This window comes from Mercenaria mercenaria, chromosome 16, assembly GCF_021730395.1.
Source record: "Mercenaria mercenaria strain notata chromosome 16, MADL_Memer_1, whole genome shotgun sequence".
NCBI lineage: Eukaryota > Metazoa > Mollusca > Bivalvia > Venerida > Veneridae > Mercenaria > Mercenaria mercenaria.
In genome coordinates, this window is record NC_069376.1 from 58066261 (window position 1) to 58092653 (window position 26393).

General features: G+C 36.5%; 1 long non-coding RNA gene across 1 annotated transcript; it reads left to right on the top strand.

Annotated features, from left to right (window-relative positions):
* Positions 1-10103: 10103 nt before the first annotated feature.
* On the top strand, positions 10104-25975 carry LOC128549739 (uncharacterized). Its single transcript, XR_008367906.1, has 3 exons — positions 10104-14893; positions 17270-17384; positions 25021-25975. It is a non-coding gene; the product is annotated as an uncharacterized LOC128549739 (long non-coding RNA).
* Positions 25976-26393: the final 418 nt, after the last annotated feature.

Consider the following 26393-nt stretch of genomic DNA (forward strand, 5'->3'; position numbering starts at 1 on the left):
CGTTTACCCAGGTCATTATGATATCTAGCATTCCATCTTTCATGTATATTCGTCTATTTCAGTTTATACATGAAATACCTTAACCGGTCACACAGGTATACGCGTGACATGTAGTTGACCCGATCAAATGGGCATTGGTCAAACATATATTTAGAAAGAAGTTAATAATAACTATGTCCTCATGTCTAGACAGTCAAAGGTCACATAATTGTTATAAAACCCATAGACCACGGTACTGTGGCGCGCACTGTTAGATAGATACTTGTAGAGTATACACATTATTTTCCCAGCCACCAATTCTGCGTCAGGGTGTGCTGTATTGAAAGACATTTTGGGACTATTTTACTATTAACTGTTTCATCTAGTTTGACTTGTATATACGTTAATACAGAGAGAGGCTCGCGTGTGATTATTTCTGCATATTCTAGTTAACAATTAATACAATATATAAAGCTGACAGTGTGTTTTTTTTATTTTCCATTTCTTCTCGTTTCACATACATATGAGCTCTTGATTACCCACCAAAGACACAACGCGAAGGAACAAAAATTCTATACGATCACGTAACACCAGCCGTAGGGTAACAAGACTCGTTTTGGTGGCCGTGACCAGGATTACGTAATCATTACAAGAACTGTGATGGACACAAAATTACGTAATTAACAAACAGTTTCATTAGTGTCGGTGATTCGGGAGAAATATTGGATTATTTACAGACCATCTTCACGTAAGTTAGATTTTTATTGCTTGAATTTCTAGAATGGCGCAAGCTAACCAACAAGCACCGTTACAACAGGTCTAAACGGGATAGAAAATGAAATGCAAACTCTTAATATGATGGGGCACGGGGAATAGATAGCATAAATATCACCTTTATGAGGGTGATCCTTCTAAATTCAGCATGGATGAAGGAAATGGACAAGTATGCCATACTTGTCTCCGCAAATCAAGTAAGAAGAAAAATGATTGCTTACCAAAGCAGTAAGGTTGCTGTTTCAGATTTTATTCAAAGGTATCTAGAAACAAACCTACACATACTTGGGATCAATTAAGAACTGAACTCAGAAATAGATTCAGTGAAATCACTGACCCTCAACACGCATTACGCCTGTTGCGTGATGTGCGGCAAGGCAAACATGAAAATGTTACGGTCTATGCCGAATCCTTATTAGCCCTTGCAAAAGAGGCTTTCACAGGTCAGCCAGGTGGTTTAGCAGCAGTAGAAACGCAGCTAATGGGTTTCTTCATTGATGGCCTCGCCCATGACTATCTAAAATTCAAGGTCATGCGCGAAAACCCCCAAACGTTACAGGCAGCCGTTCAGTCGGCAAATCAAGAACAAAATTTAAGGAAAAGGTTCTCACTCAGATCTGGGAGAGATTATGGTCACTTTGATAGGCAAACCCTCACAAACAGCTCAAAGGCATGAGGAGCCTAGGGAAATAGATCATGTACGCCCCACCCGTAGATGTCAGCTATGCAACCGAAAAGGTCACACGGCGAGATATTGTCGTGTACAAAGAGCCCAACCTAATACTGTTAATGCAGTACAATACAGGCAAAGGTTAAACAGAAATGCCGACATTGAGTGCTGGCACTGTGGTCAGAAAGGACATATTCGATAAGTGCCCTCAGTTACAAAACACAAATAACACGCACGACAAAACACACAGCAGCCAAAATACTCACAAAATACACAACAAGCAACCTCACATTTAAACTAGCACGCTCCTCACGCTTTGAACCCGGGCTTGGGGAGCTCTAAACAACATAAGCAACATAATTCAAAAATTACATATCAAGTTAATATAGCAGGCAATCCAAATTCATGTTTAGTTAAGATAGGCAAAAATAAATACAGAGCTCTAGTAGATAGCGGAAGTGAGGTAACACTTATTCATAAACGAGTTACGACTTGCTACCTTTTGAAACAAAATTATCTAAAAAGATCAATATTATTTGCAGTCAGTCAATGGAGGTCAATTAAAAGTTTTAGGTCAAGTAAATATTCCATTTACATTGGCGGAACAAAATTAAATCACAATTTCTATGTAGTATCTGATATGACCAAAAATGTTATTTTAGGAAAGACTGGATGTTAAAATTTGGCGTTCGTATTTACTGCGACTTACACCGTCTTCGTATAGGTAAAACTTATGTTGCCTTTAGAATCTGACATACATATTTCATTCGATTGCTAGGTTGCACAAAAAGGTTATATTAAAGCCACAAACTGCATACCAATGTATAGGTAAACTTAAGAAAGATCCTAATTTTCCCCCGCAACATACGAAATTTCACCAGTAACAGAAGGTTTCATAAGCACTGAACCGGGACTTTTGGTAACTACCTGTGTGGTTAATGTCCGTAAAGATAGGAAATTCCCGCTTGTAATTATAAACAGCACAACAAGACGATTTGCCTGAAGAAAAATTGTATTGTCGCAAAAGCTGAGAAAGTTAATGAGGGGGAAATATAATTACACTTGAAAATCAGAAAAATCAATCTTGTGAACCTGACAAAACAAAGTTTATGTCTGAATTCGCTCCGGGCGATATCAACTGTCCAGGTAAATATGCAAAACTGATTGAACCGTTGATAAAACAAAACACTGATTTATTCGCAAAGAGTGATATGGATTTAGGCCAGACTGATTCGGTTACGATGAAAATAGACACTGGTGATGCTAGCCCTATAAAAGCGAAGTCATACTTTACTCCTTTGAAAAATAGACCCATTATTGAAAAAGCAGTTAAGGATATGTTGAAGGCAGGTATTATTGAACGCTCTCGTTCACCTTGGTCTTCAGGAGTCGTTCTAGTCAATAAGAAAGATAATACTAAGCGATTCTGCGTAGACTACCGCCCCTTGAATTTTGTCACCAAGAGGAACTCGTGGCTCTCCCTAGAATAGATGAAATGCTAGCACGACTCGGGAACGGAAAATTCTTTACGACACTGGACTTGAAAAGTGGTTACTGGCAGGTCATGATGGATCCTAAGGATAAAGAAAAGACAGCATTTCAAACGCCCTTAGGCCTATTTGCCTTCCGTAAAATGCCTTGGGGCCTTTGTAATGCCCCCGGGGTGTTCCAAGAGCTTATGTCAATAGTTCTGCAAGACTGCGAAACATTCGCAATGGCCAAATTTAGACGACATAATTATTGTGTCTCCTAAACTTGAATCCATTTAGAACACATAAGCACTGTATTTAATCGCTTAAGGCAGCACAACCTTAAACTTAAGCTAAGCAAGTGCAGCTTTATGCAACCAGAAACAAACTATTTAGGCTTTGTTGTCAGTGAAAAGGGTATAAAACCTGATCCTGAAAAAGTAAAAGTAATACCAACTTGCCCACACCGGCTTGTGTGCGTGAAGTGAGATCATTCATGGGGATGATAGGTTACTACAGAAAAGTATCCCTGCATTTTCACGCATGGCTGAACCCTAATTGCACTCACACGCAAATACGCCAAAATTTAATTGGACTCCAGAATGTCAACAAAGTTTTCAAGCACTAAAAAATGAACATTAACTGCTATTCCACATCTGCTTACCCTGAGTGTTACGAAAGGTTACGTAATATATACCGATGCGTCGATATCAGTATCGGGGCAGTCTTGGTGCAAACTTGTGACCCAGAAGACAGCATCTGCCAAATGTGCCTTGCGAAAGGCCAATACACTTTTGTCTCACAAATTAAGCCGCTCTCAGCAGCGATACTCCACGATAGAGAAGGAGGCCCTGGCATTGAAAATTGGGGCTTGAATCTTTTGATGGGTACATTAGAAACGCTCCAGTGATTTGCCGACAGACCATAAACCACTAGTCCATCTACTTAGCTCACCAATGACCAATAAGAAAGTTCAAATGTGGGCGTTAGCTATTTCAGGCTATGATGTGAAAATTGAATACATCATGGGCGTGAAAACACATGTGCTGACATGCTATCCCGCATGCCACACCCTCCTCTCAGTCCTGAGGAAGAGGCGGCAATTGACCGCTATGTTGACATTAACGATAATACATTCCAGGTCAATGTTATTAACACCAACTTGATCAATCCAAAGGAATTTGTAATTTAAATGTCCCAAATCAGCCCGGGGATGTTGCAAAACCAATTTTAGACCAAACAGACATAGACATGTCGAAAGAGCAATTAAAGGACGAATCGTTCAATCAGATAAGAAAGCAGTTACGAGTTCATGACCCAGCCAAAGCTATGAACAAATACGTATTTTGGATGATATCTTATATTATATCTCTGACCCAGACGGTGAACCCGTCCTCAGGCTATGTGTCCCATCCCACCTGCGAACCGCAGTACTTAAACAATATCACGAGCTAGGTCATCAGGGTGCGGACAAGTGTTACGACGCTATCAAGCGGAAATATTTCTGGTCCAACTTGTACAAACATGTACTTTAATATGTTTCAAAGTGTGTAGTCTGTCAAATGAGATCGCAAAGCACACAAAAACCTCCGCTACAGGACACAGAAATACCTAACTACCCCTTTTCTAAAGTCATGTAGACATAACCGGCCCACTACCTCAGACGTTGGCTGGAAACAAATATATACTAGCCTTTGTTGATTGGCTTACGGGCTATGCCGAAGTGTTCCCAATTAAGAATAAGACTGCAGAAACAGTCGCCCAAATAATTATTGAGGAGATTTTCCCTCGATACGGGACAATGAAAACACTTCTTAGCGATAACGGAGGAGAATTTGTAAATGAGTAATGGATTACGTAACTAAGGAATTAACATACCAAAAATTGAAACAAGTTTTTATTCTCCAAATGCTAATAGTAAGGTTGAAAGATTCAACAGGAGTCTAAAAGATATTCTGTCTAAAACAACAAAAACCACAAAACTGGGATGTAGGTCTGCAAGCTGCTGTAGCAAGCTATCGCTTCAGCCCTTGTGAAACTACGGGTTTTTTTCCCCGTTCTTTCTTATGTATGGTCGTGACCCTCATTACCTCTTGACAACTTGCTCCGCCCGCGAAGGCGATACATGGGTGAACAAGAACATAAAATTGCCCTTGAGCAACAACACAAAGCATTCAGGGTTACTTATCAAAACATGAAAAAGGCTAAACGGAAGCAGGCAGAATATGCAAACCGTAATGCCACAGAGGTTACCTAGATGTAGGCCAGGCAGTATTTCTAAAGAATAATGCCAGGAAAAGCAAACTTGATCATAGGTACACACCATATTATCGCATTGTTGAGAAAAAGACCCCGCTCACTTTTGTATTAAGGCATAAAACGGGATGTACCACCGTCCATGCTCATGCTCGAAACATAAAAGCGGCCAATATAGATGAATGGGAAGCACCCAAGGTCAATATTGATAAAAGGACTAGGAAATCAACGTACGCAGTACCCCCCTCAGACTCTGAATCCAACTCAGATAGTGACAATTCTAGGTCAGATTCACAAACCGTCCCCAAAAAGGTGACAAATAGGTTACGTCGCGAAAGAACTGATTCGTCTGCTAGCTCTGATAGTGACCCACCACTAGCAGAAATTCAAAGAAAACTACGTAGAAAAAGACTACGGGAACAGTTATCGTCCTCTGATAGCACTGATAGTGAATCCGAGCTAACTAAGCTTAAGAAACAAGTGCAATCTAAACGCAATAAATCAATAACTAATGTCCCGACCGATGCACCATACTCTTCAGAAAATGAAAACTCTACAAGCGAATCTCCCATGGAAGTTAACATGTTAAATGATCCGGAAATTAAACCTTCACTGTCGCAGTGTAAAACTACTGCTGAAATAAGACAGGTAAAATCGCCTGGAGGTGATATTCAGACAGCTTGTTCAGATTTCACGAACCAGTCACCCGATGTAAATGACAAAAATGCTCAGTTTAAGAACCTACTTAACGCTCTAGCAAAAATGTTGTAGGAAGGCTTCAGATGTAATTTTGTATATATATAAAAATATTATGTTTATGATTTTATTTTCCATTTGACTCACAGGTCAAAGTAAGACAATGTCCTTTATATACATAAGAGTATATAGCCACACTTATTGTAATTTTAGTAGTCAATTTCGACTGCAATGTATAAACTTTATACAGTATTGTAATGACATTATTTACATGAATATACTGCCTTAGGCGAGTTAACTTGTGAAGACGGCCGCGGATTGTCATTGATATCTTGACTCAAAATCAACATAGACCAGTTTATGTTAAATTCACTGTATAATGATATCCTTGTGAAACCAATAGCTGACAACACAATTCGTTTGTCGTTTCAGGTCATCATTATGATTATTCAGATATATATTGCACTTTTGCTTGCCATATTTCCCGAAGCCAATACTATCACGTTAAGAGATAACGTGGTGTTTATGAAAAGTAATCAGGTTACTTTCACCCGTAGTGCATGGAAATTAGCACTCACTCTGGACTTAGATCCCTATGACCAATTTATCGCTAACATTTCTGAAGATGCTGATAAGATCGAAAGAACTATTAGGCAAACCATATTAAAATATGACGCTATTAAGACAAATCCGAACTTCGTGCTTACACTAAAAAGTTTAGAACAGGAACTGGGTCGACTTAAGCAAAGAGCTATAAAATAAATAGATTAGCAACTTGAAAGGCATATAGAGCAAATCTCGCCAACCTCCCGTGACAAAAAAACGAGATCTCGTTACCGGAAGTGGCGCTTTCTCCACGCGCCATTTTGTATGCGAAAGCAATTATTCATCGGTAAAATAATTATCACGGTATGACCACGCTTCTTTCGATGGCAAAAAAACCCTGTACTTCGTGTCTTAAGACCATTTCTCATTTAACTAATTTTGTTTTAGAAGCTAACATGTATTTTAAATGTAGTTTTAAAGGTACAAATTGTAACTGCATGCTCGCCGATGTTTGTTTTTAGTAAGATAACGCCGAATCACGCTCTGACACGAGCTCACGCGAGATTACAGCCAGTTGCCATTCTGTGTATTTTATACTTCTTTGACTTAAGTACACTTATTTAAAATTGCGCTCTAAATTCAATAACAACAAATTCATTAGGAATAAGCGATCATTCCCAGTAAACACCTGACGTCGTACCGACGTTGGTTAGACGTTGGATTTTGGTCGCGACGTCGGCGACCTGAATCCAACGTCTAACCAACGTCATATCCACGACGTCTAGAAGACGTTGGAATTAGGTTGGATAGAAAGTCTGATAAATGTTTTTAGTTATAAAACTAACTGGTATAATTTGCTAGTATAGTTTAAAGATAGAATCTATTTACTTGGTTTCATAAAGGCCTGGACATGCGCTTATTAATAATAGTTCATTTCACAACAAACATTATATTAATTAATGTTACAATATCGCATGAGATCGTCTATTTTCGAGACGGATTTTTTCACGAACTTTAAACTGTTCAAGATAAAAATGCATTCTATACACATGTATAAATTATTCTAAATTCACATAGATCTTCTCTTCTACACATGTTGTCTATTAGTCACACATTCGCGAGATAAACCGCATCGGTTTACACAGTCTTCCTGTAATTTGATATTTATCGGGTAAGATAGAGCAAGTTTATAAATACTTTACACAAAGGGAAGGATCCGCAACGTGAGTAACAGATTTTTAAAAATTATAAATTATTTTAAAAGTTATACTGATTTATATTCCGTATTTTTTTTTTTTAAATTGACTTATTTTGTTTGTTACTTTAAAAAGCAATTGCATTTAATACATTTTACGAAGTTATAGAATATTTTTTTCATAGAATTTAAAATATTACATATTTGTTTGGCACGTATTAATTATGCTCTTAGTAATAGCACTAGTATATTTGTATAGGTTAAATAATGAAAACTGTCAAATTTATACATTTCAGGTGGAAATGTTGGCGGAGTTGAAGAATCATATAAAAATGACGAAACTTGGAAGTTTCAATTACTGCATTACTTTTTGGACTTATTGTATTAGACTTACGTCGCCATAATATGAAATAAAGAGATATAAAATACCATGTGTTAGATTACTTGTTTGATTGCAATTACGTTGAAAATTTGGGCAGATTTTGGTTGAAAAGTGGTTAGATTTAGGTTGGAAAATGGTCGGGTTTCGACGTCTAGCCAACGTCAGGATCCGACGTCTAAACGGTTTGCAAATCCAACCAAAATCCAACGTTAATCCGACGTCGGGGTCCGACGTCTATACGACGTCTAACCGACGTCAAATGCCTACTGGGTTGCTTCCATTTATTGGCTCATTATTTCACGGATTATTTGGCGTGAGCACGGATGATCAAATAAATGCTGTTAGGCGAAAATGTTCAAAACTGGCAGGAACTCAAGAAACAATTCTGCATGTACTCGATGAAAGTTTAACAGTACTCAATGTTACGAAACAAGGTGTGTCTGAAATCGTGAAACAATTAATCAAATCCTTACATCCATGAACAGTTACAAAACAGATTTGTCTAATTTCGAAGGAAATATTCACAAAGAATTAGTTAAATTCACAGAATTTGTACAAACATACCTTCAACTATCAAACCTGATTCAAAACTTCAAGGAACTAATTTCACGTGGCCTTACTTGTATGAACACCTGAAATACAGTTAGATGCCGTTGCACTGTCCATCTCGCACCAGCAATTATTGAGCCAGTTTCTCTCGCATCAATACTATCTGAAATTCGATCTAATTTACCGCCAATGTTACAACTACCGTATGATGAAAACACTCAACTGTGGTCTTATTACCAAAATATGCTCTGTACTGGAATGTTAGTGGCCAACAAAATAATTATTATTTTGCATGTCCCTGTACTTGAACAGTATGAGCGGTTTAACATATATAAAGTGATAAACATGCCCATCGCAATACAAAGGGAAACAGCTCTCGAACACTACTTGCAAAATACCAACTTGAGGCACAGGAATTGCATTTAATACAGATATGACACGATATCCGTTCTGACTGATAGTGAACTGGCCAGCTGCTCAAATAAGGCCCTAGGTTATTGCGAGGTAAAGTCCGCCCTTAACTCCTGCAAATGTCAAAACAATGTATGGTTCATTTATATTTACAAAATCGTAAAGAGATAAATACTTATTGCAACAGGATAGTCATGCCAAATGTTCGCCTACCACTTGCGACGCAGATAACCCCAGTATTTGGTTATTTATCACTGACCATGCAGTAAGGTTATCTCTCACTTGTCAAGATGTTAGAGTAGTAACTTCGAGTCCATTGATTCTATCACCGCCTGCGGCATCACTAAGTTACAACGAGGTTGTATAGCGAAAGGTGATTACCTTACTTTAACGGCTCACTCTAGCTTTGACTTCACCGACAAATAACAGACGAAACAGTTCGTCTTATAACCTCAAGTTTTAATATCAGTACAGAGATCCTGTGGGGTGATTTTGTAACAAAATTACCAAACTTTACAAAACAGGAACTACCTGAACACCTTAAGAGTCTACCAGAGATTCCAATGCCATCTTTAATAAATGAATTAGCAAATTTAAGGGAGGTCGAAATGCCTGAAGAGGAGGATTACCTTTCTGGTTTATGTTGCAATAATCTTAGTAGTACTTTTAATTTTGGGACAGTATGTTCATATGTTGCAAATTTGTAACCTAAGGTACTTAAGGTTTGGCTTCGCCGAAATTCTGGAAGTAAAGGCAATAATAAATCTCACTACATGGTTGCTTGGAAGAAAGCGGATGCTGCCGACCCCTCGGCTAAGAAAATATCCTGATCTACAATCCAAAGTCGATTGAGGCTTCCGCTCCAACAGTTGGAAATGATTACGTCAAACTGTATCCAGACGTAAGAGAGAAATAATGTCGACATGAATTTATATGACAGATATATTCTGTACATAGTGATATTTTGAGTTATCAATGTGGATTACGTATATTTCTATATGAACTTGTGTTACTATATGATTTGAACTTTAACAAGCGGAAATGCTTGTACATAATGCAATGGACATGACATGTAAATAATTTTAGTCAACGACGATGCCTCATTAGTGATGACACTCTCTCGCAGTTTATCTGTATTTTCACCTAAGTGCGTTTTCTTCCTCCACTAACATTTACGACGTCTAAAAGTACGATACATTAGTTATCTGGAATGTGGACAATACTTGTACATTATAGTTACAAATGCAGCAACAGGACTTTAGCTATGTAACGATAACATCTCCAAGCACAACCAAATTACTATTGAACTTTGGTTCAACTTTTATATGATTACTCCATGCGAACATATGTTATAACGACACGTTATAACACCATATTGGTTTATCTACATATTATTCCTAAGGCAATGAGTATCGTAAACCCCTGTGACGGATATATCAGGCGGATATATGGCAGGGTAGACAGAATGTAAGCCCTTAGTCCTTGGTCAAGTTCGAGATCCAACTAGTCACTACTTCCAGGCCACTTCAACTACTTACCACTACCAAGAAGACCGATGGACACAGATGAAGAAAAATAAATCGCGTGGATTATTTTGTAAAATAAGAAAAAAAAAAAAAAAAAATAACTCGCGTGGATTGTATTTTTATTTAAATACTCTCTCATTTTTTGTTGTTAGGTTACCTTAATATTTTTATTAGCTAAGTTAATCAAGCATATTTCAGAACTGATGATTAACCCCCGGCAAAACTTTGTCGAAATATTATCGTCAAATATTCGCATATCGCTTACTTGTAATTTTGCCCTATGTGCACTCAGCATAAAATTTATAGTAGTCAAATACTTATTTAATGGTTTAAGGCGTTTGCTTACCGTTTAATTATTTTTGTTGCTCCTACTCTAGCATTTAGATTTTTGATCAGATTTTTGATTGCTGTTTTGCATTTAAGTTAAAAGCATTAAATCAATTAAATATGATTTAATCCTTTTTCCTAGAAAGGGGCGAATGTTATACTTTAACGTTTACCCAGGTCATTATGATATCTAGCATTCCATCTTTCATGTATATTCGTATATTTCAGTTTATACATGAAATACCTTAACCGGTCACACAGGTATACGCGTGACATGTAGTTGACCCGATCAAATGGGCATTGGTCAAACATATATTTAGAAAGAAGTTAATAATAACTATGTCCTCATGTCTAGACAGTCAAAGGTCACATAATTGTTATAAAACCCATAGACCACGGTACTGTGGCGCGCACTGTTAGATAGATACTTGTAGAGTATACACATTATTTTCCCAGCCACCAATTCTGCGTCAGGGTGTGCTGTATTGAAAGACATTTTGGGACTATTTTACTATTAACTGTTTCATCTAGTTTGACTTGTATATACGTTAATACAGAGAGAGGCTCGCGTGTGATTATTTCTGCATATTCTAGTTAACAATTAATACATTATATAAAGCTGACAGTGTGTTTGTTTATTTTCCATCTCTTCTCGTTTCACATACATATGAGCTCTTGATTACCCACCAAAGACACAACGCGAAGGAACAATATTCTATACGATCACGTAACACCAGCCGTAGGGTAACATTTGTTAAAGACTGAATCGGTGTGAATGTAAACAATGACTGGCACTGTAAAAGGATTAATTTTGAAACAAAAGCTTTTCAGTGGAGGGGATTTTGATCAAGGGGATTTTGATATACACTCGAATATTTTGCCAAAAAAAAATACTTCTGGTATATATTAAGAATTCCTTAGATGTCACAGTCTTTTCAATATTTTACACATTGATTAGCAGCCACCATCAGCGCTTTGAGCGCTTTGATTTCATATTGTACTAGATCACAGTAAAATGTTTTAAGAGCTTTTAAATGAAAATTTCTTTCGAAGAATTTTTTAGGATTCTTTTTGAATGCACATCTTAACATATTTTTTTGCAGAATTGAATTCGGGCGTGGGATGAGGGGCATGGGATGGGAAAGGGTGGATGCACACATTTTTAAGGTACATGTAAGCTGTAAAACTGTTTTAAATATATACTGCAATCCATTAGGACTTTTACTTTTAATTCTTAAAAGCAGGCAAGTTTTAAATGAACTCTTTTTATATTTTCGGTGGGTGGGGTTGGTCTTGGGAATATTTTAACAATATGGAATGCCTTTTTAGTCGACAATCATCAGATGGTGGGCTATTCAAATCACTCTGCGTCCATGGTCCGTCCATCTGTTAACAATTTATCGTTATTGCATCTCCTCAGAAACTTCTGAGGCCATTTTGACCAAACTTTGTCAGAATGATGTATTGGTACCCTAGTTGTGTCTCCCTGAAAATCAGACTGGTTCAACACTTTTTGAGTGAGTTATGGCCATTTGTTTATTTTTATAATTTACAAAGATTTATATAGGAAAAAACTTTGAAACTTTTCTTGTCCAAAGCAACAGAGCCTAGGGCTTTGATATTTGGTATGTAGCATCATCTAGTGGTCCTCTACCAAGATGATTCAAATTATTTCCCTGGGGTCAAATGTGGCCCTGCCCCGGGGGTCACATGGTTTATATAGGGAAAAACTTTGAAAAAACTCTTGTCCAAAACTACAGGGCCTAGGGCTTTGATATATTATATGTAACATCATCTAGTGGTCTTCTCTTAAGATTGTTCAAATTATTCCTCTAGGGTCAAATATGGCCCCGCCCTGGGGGTCACATGATTTACATAAACATATAGGGAAAAACTTTGAAAATCTTCTTGTCCAAAACACAAAGCCTAGGGCTTTGATATTTGTAGTGTAGCATCATCTAATGGTTCTCTACCAAGTTTGTTCAAATTATCCCCCTAGGATCAAATATGGCCCCGCCCCGGGGGTCACATGGTTCCTATAGACTTACATATGGAAAAGCTTTTAAAATCTTCTTGTCAATAACCTACAACATTTAAATTTGGACCACATGTATAGTTTTGAGTGGCAAGATGAACCTTGACATGAGTTGACCTTGATTTTGACCTAGTGACCTCTTTCACATTTCTCAAGCTACAGCCTTCAAATTTGGACCAAATGCATAGTGTAGTGCACCGAAAAAAACTTTAACCTTGACATTGACCTAGTTTTGTGTTCCCAAATGAAATTTGACCTAGTGACCTACTTTTACTTTTCTCAAGCGACAGCCTTCAAATTTGGACCACATGCATAGCTTTGTGTACCGAAATGAACTTTGATCTTGAGATTGACCTAGTGACCTACTTTTACATTTCTGAAGCTACAGGCTTCAAATTTGGACCACATGCATATTTTTGTGTTCTTAATTGAAATTTGACATTGATTTTTACGTAGTACCTACTTTCACATTTCTCAAGCTACAGCCTCCAGATTTTAAGCACATACATAGTTTTGTATACCGAAATGAACTTTGATCTTGGAATTGATCTACTGACCTACTTTCATATTTCTCAAGCTACAGCTTTCAAATTTGGACCACATGCATGGACCACATGCACAGTGTTGTGTACCGAAATGAAATTTGACCTTGATTTTGACCTTGAGCTAGTCTTGAAATTTGGACATTCAAAAATGGTTCAATGGTGGGCGCCAAGATCACTCTGTGATCTCTTGTTTAAGCTAGAACCTTTGGAACTGCAGATTACCTTGTTGGCAGTAAAACAAATTTCGCACTTTATTGTTGATATTTTAACTGTTACCATGGGAATCTACACTGCTGATATTTTTTTTTTGTTTTCTTGTTTATTTACATTCTGTACATATACATTATTTTCTAAAAGTAATCCAGCACTAGCAGTTAATGTTAAAGCCATTTAATGATTAAATTATTTTTATGTTCAATAGTTACCTTCATGAATTTTATGGCTTACTTAGAGATAGCATACATGCTTGATGAAAAGAAAAATATTTCATAAAACTGATACATTGTATTCATATATAATTTCTGTCAAACTTAATTTGGGTGATTTTGATATGAGGAAATTACAGTGAGTAAATTAATTCTTGAATCCAAGATTACCAAGATTATGTAGACAATTTTATCAAGGTGCTTTAATTAAAGGAAGATCATGCATTTCATACTGAAGAAACTTTATTAGTTTTATTGATAAAACAATAGCTCCATTTACAGTTAGCACTCAAAATATATATTCTCTTACATGTATGATTTAACAAATAATCAAGGCCTTCACGTGTTTTATCATCTGAATTACCATGGTTCAGAGTTCAGATGTGTAGGAATTGAACCACGAGGGCGTTAGCCCAAGTGGTTAAATACTGAAGCATCCGAACGATGAACCGTGGTAAATTAGACGATAAATCACAAGAAGGCCTTGATTGTTTTCATTTTGACATGCTCATTGATATACTTTAATAAGTATTACGCTGGACTTCATTTACCCGAGGAGTAATGTATCGGATGTCATGCGGCAATTTGACGTCATAATTGACGTCATAATGCTCTCTTACCGGTCTGCACGTCAACCATTGTTTATCACAGAATATACAGAGCTTGATTTCCTTTTTTGTTTAACTGGAAATCAAACCCAGTCATGTTAGAATGTGTTTTTAAATACAAATACATGGCATTTATATAGCGCAAAAAATTATTAAATATTCTATTGCACTTTACAATTGCACAACACACATTTAAAATATATACATACAAAATATGAACAGGATTCTAGAACTTAGATTTAGAGATTTGGACATGTATAAATACTATTTTACACCACTTCTGATATTTTGTATTTTAACAAGACTACACTCATTGTTCATGAAACTGCCTAAATAAATGTGTTTTCAGTTTTGATTTAAAGCTGGCTTCAGACTGAATGTTTTTCAGATAGCTAGGCAGATCGTTCTACAATTTGGGACCAACGACTGCTAATTTTGTTCGCCATCTGGGGATGTTAAAGTTAGTGTCACTTTGTGAGTGAAGTCTGTATCGTTGTCGAGTAGGTACAAACATTTCCCTCAGATATTCTGGAGCTTTTAACATATGTTTGCATGTAATGTGCACTTATATTGAACTTTTGGAAACGTTTTGATTCTAACTTAATAACCAGTTGTCAGGTTGTTATGTGATATATTGTAATAAACACCTGCAATTTTATAGATATTTATTATGAAGTACAGACTGTATTATAATGAAAAAAAAATGAATTTCAAAGTGAATAAAATATTGTCTTTATCTTCATTGGTATTATTAGTTTATGTTAATGAACATCTTCTAGTCTCTAAATGGATGTTGTTAAGATACAGTTCAGCCCACTTAGCTCAATAGGAGGAGTAGATCTATAGATCGCTGGGTCCTGAATTGGATTCCCAGGGGAGGCATATGTTATCCATGATGATTTGATAAAAGACATTGTGTTTGAAAGTATTCAAGTAACTTGTAGGCTGGTACAGAATGCAGGAGACTGGTTAGGTTAACTGCCTGTGGTTAGAAACATGTACAGGAAACAGTTGAAAAATTGCATTATGGCTTAGCATTAGGTTTTGAGAAACAAAAATCAAACAACACTAAATCATAGAAAGGGCCCCACTTCTGGACAGTCAAACGCCTTTAAAAACTCGCCATTTTCAAAGAACTGTTACATATGTTCGTTTTGATGCATTTGCAATAGCATGGGAGTGGTGAAATTTCACATAACAAGGTGGAACACAGTTTTCAGCAAATGTTTATCTTAATTTCTTTAAAAATGACGTTCATTTTCAAAGGGAGACAACTTTTTCCGAACATTTTAAGTATCCGTCGAGAAAAAGTTTGTTTCTCAAAACGTAATTCTAAGCCTTAAAACCCAAACAGAAACACTTCTATCCTATAGCAAATATTTATATATGGAATACATCATTATTTTTAAGGTGCTTGACTGAAGGCCTCCATCATAACTTACAAACTGAAAATATTTGTAATGGAGGACAACACAATTTCTGTTTGGGTAAATACTAGAGCAGTGTTTTAATAGTATTTCTGTGACATGTATATTGCAAGTTAGTTCACCTGCGCTCTTGATAGGTCCAGTCAGCAAAATTTATGTACAGACACAACTTTGAATGCAATGACTTTAAATTTGTCTGAGAATGTTGAACATCTACTCTTGTGAGTTGTTCAAAACTAACCACTGTTAAAGCTCTATGCATATTACATTTAAAAAAGATTCTTACGAAGTATCACCAGTTGAATCTGGTAGGTACAGTACCAGGACTTCTTCGAAAAACCCAAAATTAACTGTTATAATCATTAGATGTTTTCTTCAATATATGATGCACAGAAGAGGAACAATGTCATCCAAGGAGTAACTCCGGCCATGTCTCGTGCAATAGGTAAAGCACAATACATACATGTGCTATGAATTAATAGGTTGCGTATTTGATCCTGAACAAGGTGAATGTTTTCAAAGACTTGACACAATGTACAGTCTGAAGTTGTTTGAGTTCTAGCTTTGATTTATGTTTGGAAGTTGTCAGTTATTTGTGTAGAAAAGTCAGCACTGGTGAAGAATCTAAAGAATGCTGTGACCCGCCCGCTTAGCTCAGTAGGTAAGAGCGTTGGTCTACGGATCGCGAGGTCGTGAGTTCGATCCTCGGGCGGGGCGTATGTTCTCCGTGACTATTTGATAAACGACATTGTGTCTGAAATCATTAGTCCTCCACCTCTGATTCATGTGGGGAAGTTGGCAGTTACTTGCGGAGAACAGGTTTGTACTGGTACAGAATCCAGGAACACTGGTTAGGTTAACTGCCCCCCGTTACATGACTGAAATACTGTTGAAAAACGGCGTTAAAGCCAAAACAAACAAAGAATGCTGTAAAGGATAACAGCTCTACATTACCGTTTAATTTGAGAAATACTGTTTAATACCAGTGTTAAACCCAATCAAACATATACACCATATAACAACAAGGTTCTAGATATATTCAAACTTAATAATTATAAAGATATTTTACTTCCAACTTAAGAGAGACTGCAAATGCTGTCCATTGGAAAGGAAACTTATGGCTTTAAAGGGAAGTACACAACATTTGAAAAGATTTCTTATTAGAAAGTGCATGGTGCAACATTAAAACTGGTGAAACAAATCTGAAATCGGGCTACAAACAAAAAATATATATTATAATAACCATTTGAATAGTATCCATGGATCAAAATGACAGTCATTTTGGGCACAGTGACATCGTTATTTCCATATAAGGACATTACTATATATGGTAAATCAGTGACAAACAATTATGGTAATCATGCTTCTAGGTCATTATATAATATGAATATTAGTTTCAATGTTGCAACAATTACTGCAAATTCAAATATTATTGTCATGCTATTGCAGGTATGTGCTTGTACCAGGGAAAGACCTACAAGACTGCAGACAATTGGGAAGATGGATGTACATACACGTGTATCTGTGTGGAAGGTATGTCCGGACAGTACAAATATACTGAGAGGTATAGACATGTATCTTAACCATTTGTGTTATGTACAAATCTACCAAATTAAATACACCCACCTGCTTTGCTCAATAGGGATAGCACAGATCTACAAGTTGTGGGGTCTTGAGTTCCTGGGTGAGGCATATCTTTTCTGTAATGATTTGATAAAAGACATTGTGACTGAAATCAGTTATTCTTCACTTCTATGTCATGTGGATAAGTTGGCAGTTACTTGTGGAGAATAGGTAAACTGCCTGCTATTACTTAACTATAATACTGTTGATTTTGTAGACATACAATAGGTGTTGTTGAAAACGTTTTCAGGCATACTTTATGATTTTACTGTTGTCTTGATGACCTGCAGATTTTTCAGACAAAACAAATCAATTCACTTCAGCATAGAGTTTTTTCTTAAATACATACTGATAACAAAAACATGATAAAATGGTTTATTTTAAGAAAAGTTTAAGATTGAAATTTTGTCATCTAATTGGTTAAAGTTGCTGCAAAGTGTTTTTGGTTAGGTGGTGTTGGTTGGGGGGCTTTTATTGATTTGAATGACCCAAGGTGAATGAAACATAACTTAATAGCTTGTTTGTTTAAGTACACTCTTTTTATGTGTATTTTAACCATTTCTTTAGCTCGCCTGAGCCAAAGGCTCATGGTGAGCTTTTGTGACAGCTCAGTGTCCGTCATGTGTCGTCCGTCCGTCAACATTTTCTAAAAAAAAATCTTCTTGAAAACCACTGGGCAGAATTACACCAGACTTCACAGGGATGATCCTTGGGTGGTCTCCTTTCAAAATTGTTTAAAAAAATTTAATTTCATGCAGAACTCTGGTTGCCATGGCAACCGAAAGATCTTTTTTATCAAAAACTGCAAGGCCTGGAGCCTTGATATTTGGCATGTGGGATCATCTTATAGTTTTCTATCAAGACTTCAAATTGTGCCCATGGGGTGAAAAGAGGCCTAGCCTCGGGGGGTCACAAGTTTGACATAGACTTATAATTTAAAAGTAAAAAGCTTTTAAAATCTTCTTGTGTAAAACCGGGTCACATGTTTTACATAGACTTATATAGGAAAAAAACTTTATAAAATCTTCTTGCCTGAAACTGCAAGACCTAGGCTTTTGATATTTTGTATGTTGCCTTTCCTAGAGTTTCTCTACCAAAAATGTTCAAATTTTGTCCCTAGGGTGAAAAGAGGCCCTGCCCTGGGGGTATCAAGTTCAACATAGACTTATATAGGAAAAAAAAATAAAGATCTTCATGTCTGAAAATCCAAGGCTAGGGCCTTTGATATTTGGTATGTAGCATTGCCTGGTGGATCTCTTAAAGTTTGTTCGAATTGTGCCACTTGTTATAATTATGAGTTAGATAGGAAACAATACTTCAAAAATTATCAGATCATATATCCTAGACTGTTTAATTACCTGCACCCAATTGTATAAAGCTTGGTTAAATTAACAAGTGGGTTAACTGCTGGTTAAATTATCATTTTGGTAAAAGTTCCGGTTATCCTATTGTACAAAACGTTGGTTAAATTTAACTAAAGCAAGTTTCTGGTTAAATTTAACCAACCTCTCTGATACTGGTTAAAAGTTAACCAATATACAAAATGACTGCCTTTATACAAAACGCCAGACAACCTAGACAGTTTAGACGAGTAAACAGACAAACTGACGACTTGGACAACGAGGAACTTCGACGACGCTACAGATTTGGATCTGAAAATTTGGACAGACTACTAGAGGACCTCATTGGGGATCGACTTTGACATGGGACGAACCGTAATTTTTCTTTGACTGCACGACAGCAAATACTGATAGCACTCAGATTTTTTGCATCTGGGTGCTTTCTTCAGTTAATCGGGGACACATTTGGTGTCGACATTGCCACTGTGTCCCGGACTATTACCAGGGTGATGGACGTTTTATTTTCACTGAAGGACGAATACATACGATTTCCAACGACGGATGACGAAAGACGGACTGTTCAACAGGGATTTTATGAAATAAGACAATTTCCCGGCGTTGTTTGTTGTATAGATGGCACACATGTTAGAATAATTTCTCCGCCGAAAGATCAAGAGGCAGCTTATGTAAACAGAAAACGATATCACTCCATAAATGTCCAAACCCTTGTTATCCGGATAATATGAAATGATGTGATAATTCCAAAATGCTACAAACTGGAGGAAATGTCAAACTTGGTATAGACATTGTTTTTGTCAATATTTTCTTATTACTCATTCTGATCGTTTAAAGTATTATAACTGATTTAACATGGTTTAGAAGCTGTACCATTTGCACTAAACAATTTGAATGGGACATATTGTTCAGTATGGAGAGCCCAAAACAATGTGTACATTTTGCTTCTGAGAATGAGTTTGGCGATTCAAAGCGTTGTCAGCCTCATTTAATGGACTTTAGGTAATGGATATTATTTTGTATTATTCAGTTATTATATAAACAATGACATGAACATGTTCAAAAGTTTTTATTTTGGATCAAATAACCCACATTGACAAATATATAAGCTTATGTTGTAGTTGATGGATACTGACCCAAGTGTTCACAGAAGTTTCGAAGATAAAGCCCAAAATGCTATGAGGATAATAGCAATATTGTAGTTTGAAATTTTGCATATGCTGTTCTAAAGGTACTGATTGTTGTATATTGAAGAAGTATACTCATAAAATGTGGTAACTAATGGCTGTAGCATACCCAAGGTAATGTTTTATACACATGGTCAGTACCAGATGTTCCTGAAACATTTTATCAAAAGGGTAAATGTCTAAATCTTTGTAAAATTCTGTTTTAAAACTCAAGTCCGCTGTCAGAAGGTTCTAAAGCTTACACGCCTGTATCTTTTCTGCTAGATTTTGGTAAAAAATTAAACAAGCCAGAGCAGGTAAATTTAACACCTGAATCTACATGTGCTGAGTGTAGCGTAATGGCCTCTAAAAGCCACATGGCTCCAGTGTTACCAGACTTGTAAACCCTGTGGTAGATCTTTCACACACATATATAAGATTGAAGACACAATAGTTCGTTTCTGATGTTTATTTAATTTCAGGTATTTAAAGAAAGTCTTTTAGTACAAGTAGTTTTATTGTCTCAATGTCCATCTTTCAAATAATATTAAGCTACTATAAAATGTTAAGAACTAATTATTTATATCTTGAAGTTTCTTTCATGAAATCTACATAACATATTTGGAAATTAACCTAACGAGGCATAATAGTATTTTTGACTTGCGTTGGCAGAACCACGGTTGGTGGCTCTGCCGCCTCGCCTCTCTGAATGTCTAGTACATAGACCTTTTATATGCACCGGCCAGATTGTTGATTACCAAATCAAGATGTAGTTTTCCTGCCTGGTGACCTGGTGTTATGTCTTAACCTGCCCAGAGCTACTCTAACTTGTCAGTTTTATATTTCAACAATTTTGAAAGGTCAAGAGTTTCCGGTGAAAGCCTTTAATTAATTTTGAATGAATATATACTATCCAAGACATTGAATAATTTAGTCTTTTAAACAATAGCCTAGCCCCTTTTTTGAAATTACATTATACTGAGATTCCACAAGGGGAGGGGGTACACCCATTTTTAGAAATTAGGTATACTAGGGGTCTGTTAGCATTTTAAGAGTGTGAAAATAATGGCACTATAACAGGTCAGTTTTGCTGGAATATGTTGAATACTGCTGTGAATTCATAGAAGTACATTCCCGTAATCCCTTAACTGATAATAGTTTGATGTTGTACTTAATAATTTAGTACATTTGTTAACTTTTCCATACAAAGTTGTCCCCTACTAAAATTTCATCTGCAATACAAGACTCACATGCATTTCTATACTGAAATATAAAGAGTTGGTCCCAGTGTATAGGATAAGATCTACATTCATTAACTTGATATTTGTTCAATATCCCCTTCCCTCTTCTTCTGTAAGTTCAATACATTAAGTTGGTGTTATGAATTGTAATTGAGATCAATTTTTTAGCTCACCTGTCACAAAGTGACAAGGTGAGCTTTTGTGATCGCGTGGCGTCCGTTGTCCGTGCGTCCGTCCGTGCGTAAACTTTTGCTTGTGACCACTCTAGAGGTCACATTTTTCATGGGATCTTTGTGAAAGTTGGTCAGAATGTTCATCTTGATGATATCTAGGTCAAGTTCGAAACTGGGTCACGTGTGATCAAAAACTAGGTCAGTAGATCTAAAAATAGAAAAACATTGTGACCTCTCTAGAGGCCATATTTTTCACGAGATCTTCATGAAAATTGGCCAGAATGTTCACCTTGATAATATCTAAGTCAAGTTTAAAACTGGGTCACATGGGGTCAAAAACTAGGTCAGTAGGTCTAAAAATAGAAAAACCTTGTGACCTCTCTAGAGGCCATATTTCTCAATGGATCTTCATGAAAATTGATCAGAATGTTCATCTTGATGATATCTAGGTCATGTTCGAAACTGGGTCACGTGGGGTCAAAAACTAGGTCAATAGATCTAAAAATAGAAAAACCTTGTGACCTCTCTAGAGGCCATATTTTTCAAGAGATCTTAATGAATATTGATCAGAATGTTCACCTTGATGATATCTAGGTCAAGTTTGAAACTGGGTCACGTGCGGTCAAAAACTAGGTCAGTAGGTCTAAAAATAGAAAAACCTTGTGACCTATCTAGAGGCCATATTTCTCAATGGATAGTCATGAAAATTGGTCAGAATGTTCATCTTGATGATATCTAGGTCGAGTTCGAAACTGGGTCACGTGGGGTCAAAAACTAGGTCAGTAGATCTAAAAATAGAAAAACCTTGTGACCTCTCTATAGAGGCAATATTTTTCAAGAGATCTTCATGAATATTGGTCAGAATGTTCACCTTGATGATATCTAGGTCAGGTTCGAAACTGGGTCACGTGGGGTCAAAAACTAGGTCAGTAGGTATAAAAATAGAAAAACCTTGTGACCTCTCTAGAGGCCATATTTCTCAATGGATCTTCATAAAAATTTATCAAAATGTTCACCTTGATGATATCTAGGTCAGGTTTGAAACTGGGTCACGTGCGGTCAAAAACTAGGTCAGTAGGTCTGAAAATAGAAAAAAATTTGTGACCTCTCTAGAGGCCATATTTTTCATGGGATCTTTATGAAAATTGGTCAGAATGTTTACCTTGATGATATCTAGGTCAGGTTCGAAACTGGGTCACGTGCGGTCAATAACTAGGTCAGTAGATCTAAAAATAGAAAAACCTTGTGACCTCTTTAGAGGCCATATTTTTCAAGAGATCTTCATGAAAATTGGTCAGAATGTTCACCTTGATGATATCTAGGTCAGGTTCGAAACTGGGTCACGTGCGGTCAAAAACTAGGTCAGTAGGTCTAAAAATAGAAAAACCTTGTGATGTCTCTAGAGGCCATATTTCTCAATGGATCTTCATGAAAATTAATGAGAATGTTCAGCTTGATGATATCTAGGTCGAGTTCGTAACTGGGTCATGTGCGGTCAAAAACTAGGTCAGTAGGTCGAAAAATAGAAAAACCTTGTGACCTCTCTAGAGGCCATATTTTTCGCGAGATCTTCATGAGAATTGGTGAGAATGTTCACCTTGATGATGTCTAGATCAAGTTTAAAAGTGGGTCACGTGCCTTCAAAAACTAGGTCATTAGGTCAAATAATAGAAAAACCTTGTGACCTCTCTAGAGGTCATATTTTTCAATGGATCTTCATGGAAGTTGGTCAGAATTTTTTATCTTGATGATATCTAGGTCACATGTGCTCAAAAACTAGGTCACTATGTCAAATAATAGAAATAACGACGTCATACTCAGTTCAACACTTGGTCATGTGGGGATAGGTGAGCGATTCAGGACCATCATGGTCCTCTTGTTTTGCTTTGTTCCTTGGGCTATAATAACCATGGTATCTTGACTGCTGTTCAAAATCTGTGGAATATTTTGTGATGTTGAAAATCCTGGGCATTTTTGAAGACAGTAATATACGTCTCGTAGATCTTGGTAGGATGAAGATAACCTCCAGTCAAACTCCAAAAGCCATTTCTAAAGGAGCTAAAGATCTGTATGGGTTGACTGCCGGCTACCCCTACCAGCACTGAAACAAGTGCCAATATATGGCCATATCTTATCGGCATTCTTTATCGGGTCTTTATCCAAAGTCATCATTCGGACTATCTCTATAATTGTAAGAATTACATTCATGAAAAGAGGCAAAAACTCTAAATCTGCGATGGGTTTCATATGCTGTACTTATTAGGTTGCTGTGCCTGTCACCAGTACAACAAGAGCTGTCAGAGGACAGCAATGCTCGACTATTCAACAGCCTTGTCAACTGAATGAATACAAAAGTCGAAAAAAGGGAATAATTTTGTTCAAATGGGAAAATGGTTATAGAACCTTCACAGTGCTTATCAGCTCATAACTGATACTCATGACTGTGTGTGTGAAGTTTCAATCCTTTCCCATTAGTGGATACTGAAAAACTAGCTTACATGCAAAAACTTTCAAAACCTAAAACTGCTAAGTTGAAAAAGGGCCATAATTTTGAAAAGATGCAAAATAGAGTTATGGGACCTGCACAGTGCATGTCAAATCACGACAGTGAACAAGTGTGTGAAGTTTCAGTCCATTCCTGTTAATGAGAACTGAGATACCAGCTTACATACAAAACCGTAACCAAGAATTTCTAAGTCGAAAAAGCAAAATAGAGTTATGAAACCTGTGCAGTGTTGGTCAGTTTATCACAGTGAATAAGTGTGTGAAGTTTCAATTCATTCCCAGAAGTGATTACTGAGATACCAGCTTACATACAAAACCTTAACCAAATCGGGACGCCGACGTCGACGCATGGGTGTGTCTAGTAGTGTGGGTGAGTCTAAAAATCGATAACAGGTTCATATCATCATGTTGTTACAAACTCATTCACAAAAACATGTCCACACGCACAAAACTGGTCAATGTGTAATGGTATGTAAATGAAAGCAGTCAATGACGGCTCTTATCCACTTTCAAAGACAACACATGTAGGGCATTATCCATGGTCATTTTCGGCTATTATCCAATTTTCACACACGGATCAATATAAATGGTTTTGACATAAAAACGGCAAACGTAAACAACTTACTCTAAACTATGTCAGATAATGAAATGGTAGAGCTGTATATACAGTGAATTACAAGCATAAAAAACAATTCTAAATATTTTTTATGAATTTTCAAACTAAACTTACATGGAATTTGTAAACTATTTAACATACTGTGTATTGTATTCACAAAAATAAAGTGAAATAATTTAAGTTCCATGGAAACAAATCACCATTCGTTCTTTTTACAACATCTGGTGGTTAAAATCTCTTATCAAGCCATAGCAACTTACCAAAAAAACCTGAAATTTTCAGAAGCGTTCATCTGTCATTTTGTAGCATTTTGGAATTATCACATCATTTTGTATTATCCGGGTAACAAGGGTGTTTATCTGAAAGTTATTTATCTTTCCTTATATTTGCTTAAGTCAATAAAGCGAAGTGCTTTAACGTATTTTGTAAAACTTACGTATATTTTCGTCGCATTATATTAAGAATATTACATACAATGTGTTTCTTTGACGAGATAATTATCTTTTGATAATCTATTTCAGATTTAGACAATTTTCTGTTGTCTTTACAGAGCGATAGAATGTGAGAGTTCGTTGTGGTTCAGACTTTTGCTCAAGACATTATTTCAGAGAATTTACTTTTCTTGGAACCACACGGTGTGAGAGAAACATCGACGGCACGGGACATTATGTTTAGTGATTTTTATACGCACGTCTGGCATGTTCCGGATGACTCGCTTTAAGGTCAAGGTCACACTTAAGGGTCAAAGGTCATATATGACTTTGCTTTGTGTATATTGCTCTGCATTGCAGTGCACTTATTTTTATTTGGCAGATCTCTTTTTTTGTACTTACAATAATTTTTTTTTGAATTACTTCCCTTTTATGTTACTATAAATAGCTTATTTTGAAACTTTTTTATTATTGGCCGTAGGGAAAAACCGAGACCACTTTTCTGTGGTACAACATGGATGGTACCTCCAAATTTAAGGTGTATTTTTACATAACTGTTCCTGATAAAGATTTTTTTGTAGACTTTGAATTTTTTTTTGTGGACTTAGATTTGTTTTTTTTTAAAGTTTTCCTTTTGTTGTTCCAGTCCTTTGGGGCTTCAACAGTCAAGTTCTTAAAATTTTGCTCCTATCCTATGATGTAAGCCTTTGGGCGTATATTGCCCCGCTTGGCGGCGCTCTTGTTCTTATATATGTTAAGTGTAGAGACACAACATCAGTGGTATATAGTGATTTTTTTTCTGGTGTCGTCGACACGTGTGCGTGTAAATGTAATTATTTATGAGGATAATTGACGCATTAAAGTGAACCTGTTGTTGACCACTCCTATATCGTGTTTTGTTGTTTCTTTAATATTCCATTGAATATTATTAAGTATGTTAGATGATAAATTATTTATGTTTGGCTGAACGAAATGAAAGAAAACATAATTTCACATTTCTCAAGCTACAGCCTTCAAATTTGAAGCACATGCATAGTTTTGTGTACCAAAATGCCTTAGATATAGGCCATATATGGAATTTTGACCTTGAAATTGATCTAGTGACATACTTCCACATTTCTCAAGCTACAGCTTTCAAATTTGGATCACATGTTTGGACCACATGCACAGTTGTGTGTCCCAAAATGAGCTTTAACCTTGATTTTGACCTATCTATCTATCTATTTATACTGCAGCACTCCTCTCTGCGAGTTATATGTGCAGCTGCGCGCCTGTACAAGAAGTTAAAAGTAGATTGGATAGGAGGATAAAAGTAACATATTTGTGCTTTGCTCATAGCACATTCATATATTGACCAATCTCTTTGATATTTGTATGTACCAGTAAGTACCTTGTATAGAGCCAAAATTACCAATTGGTATTTGAGGTCACTGGATCTATGATGACCTGGATTCTGACATAGT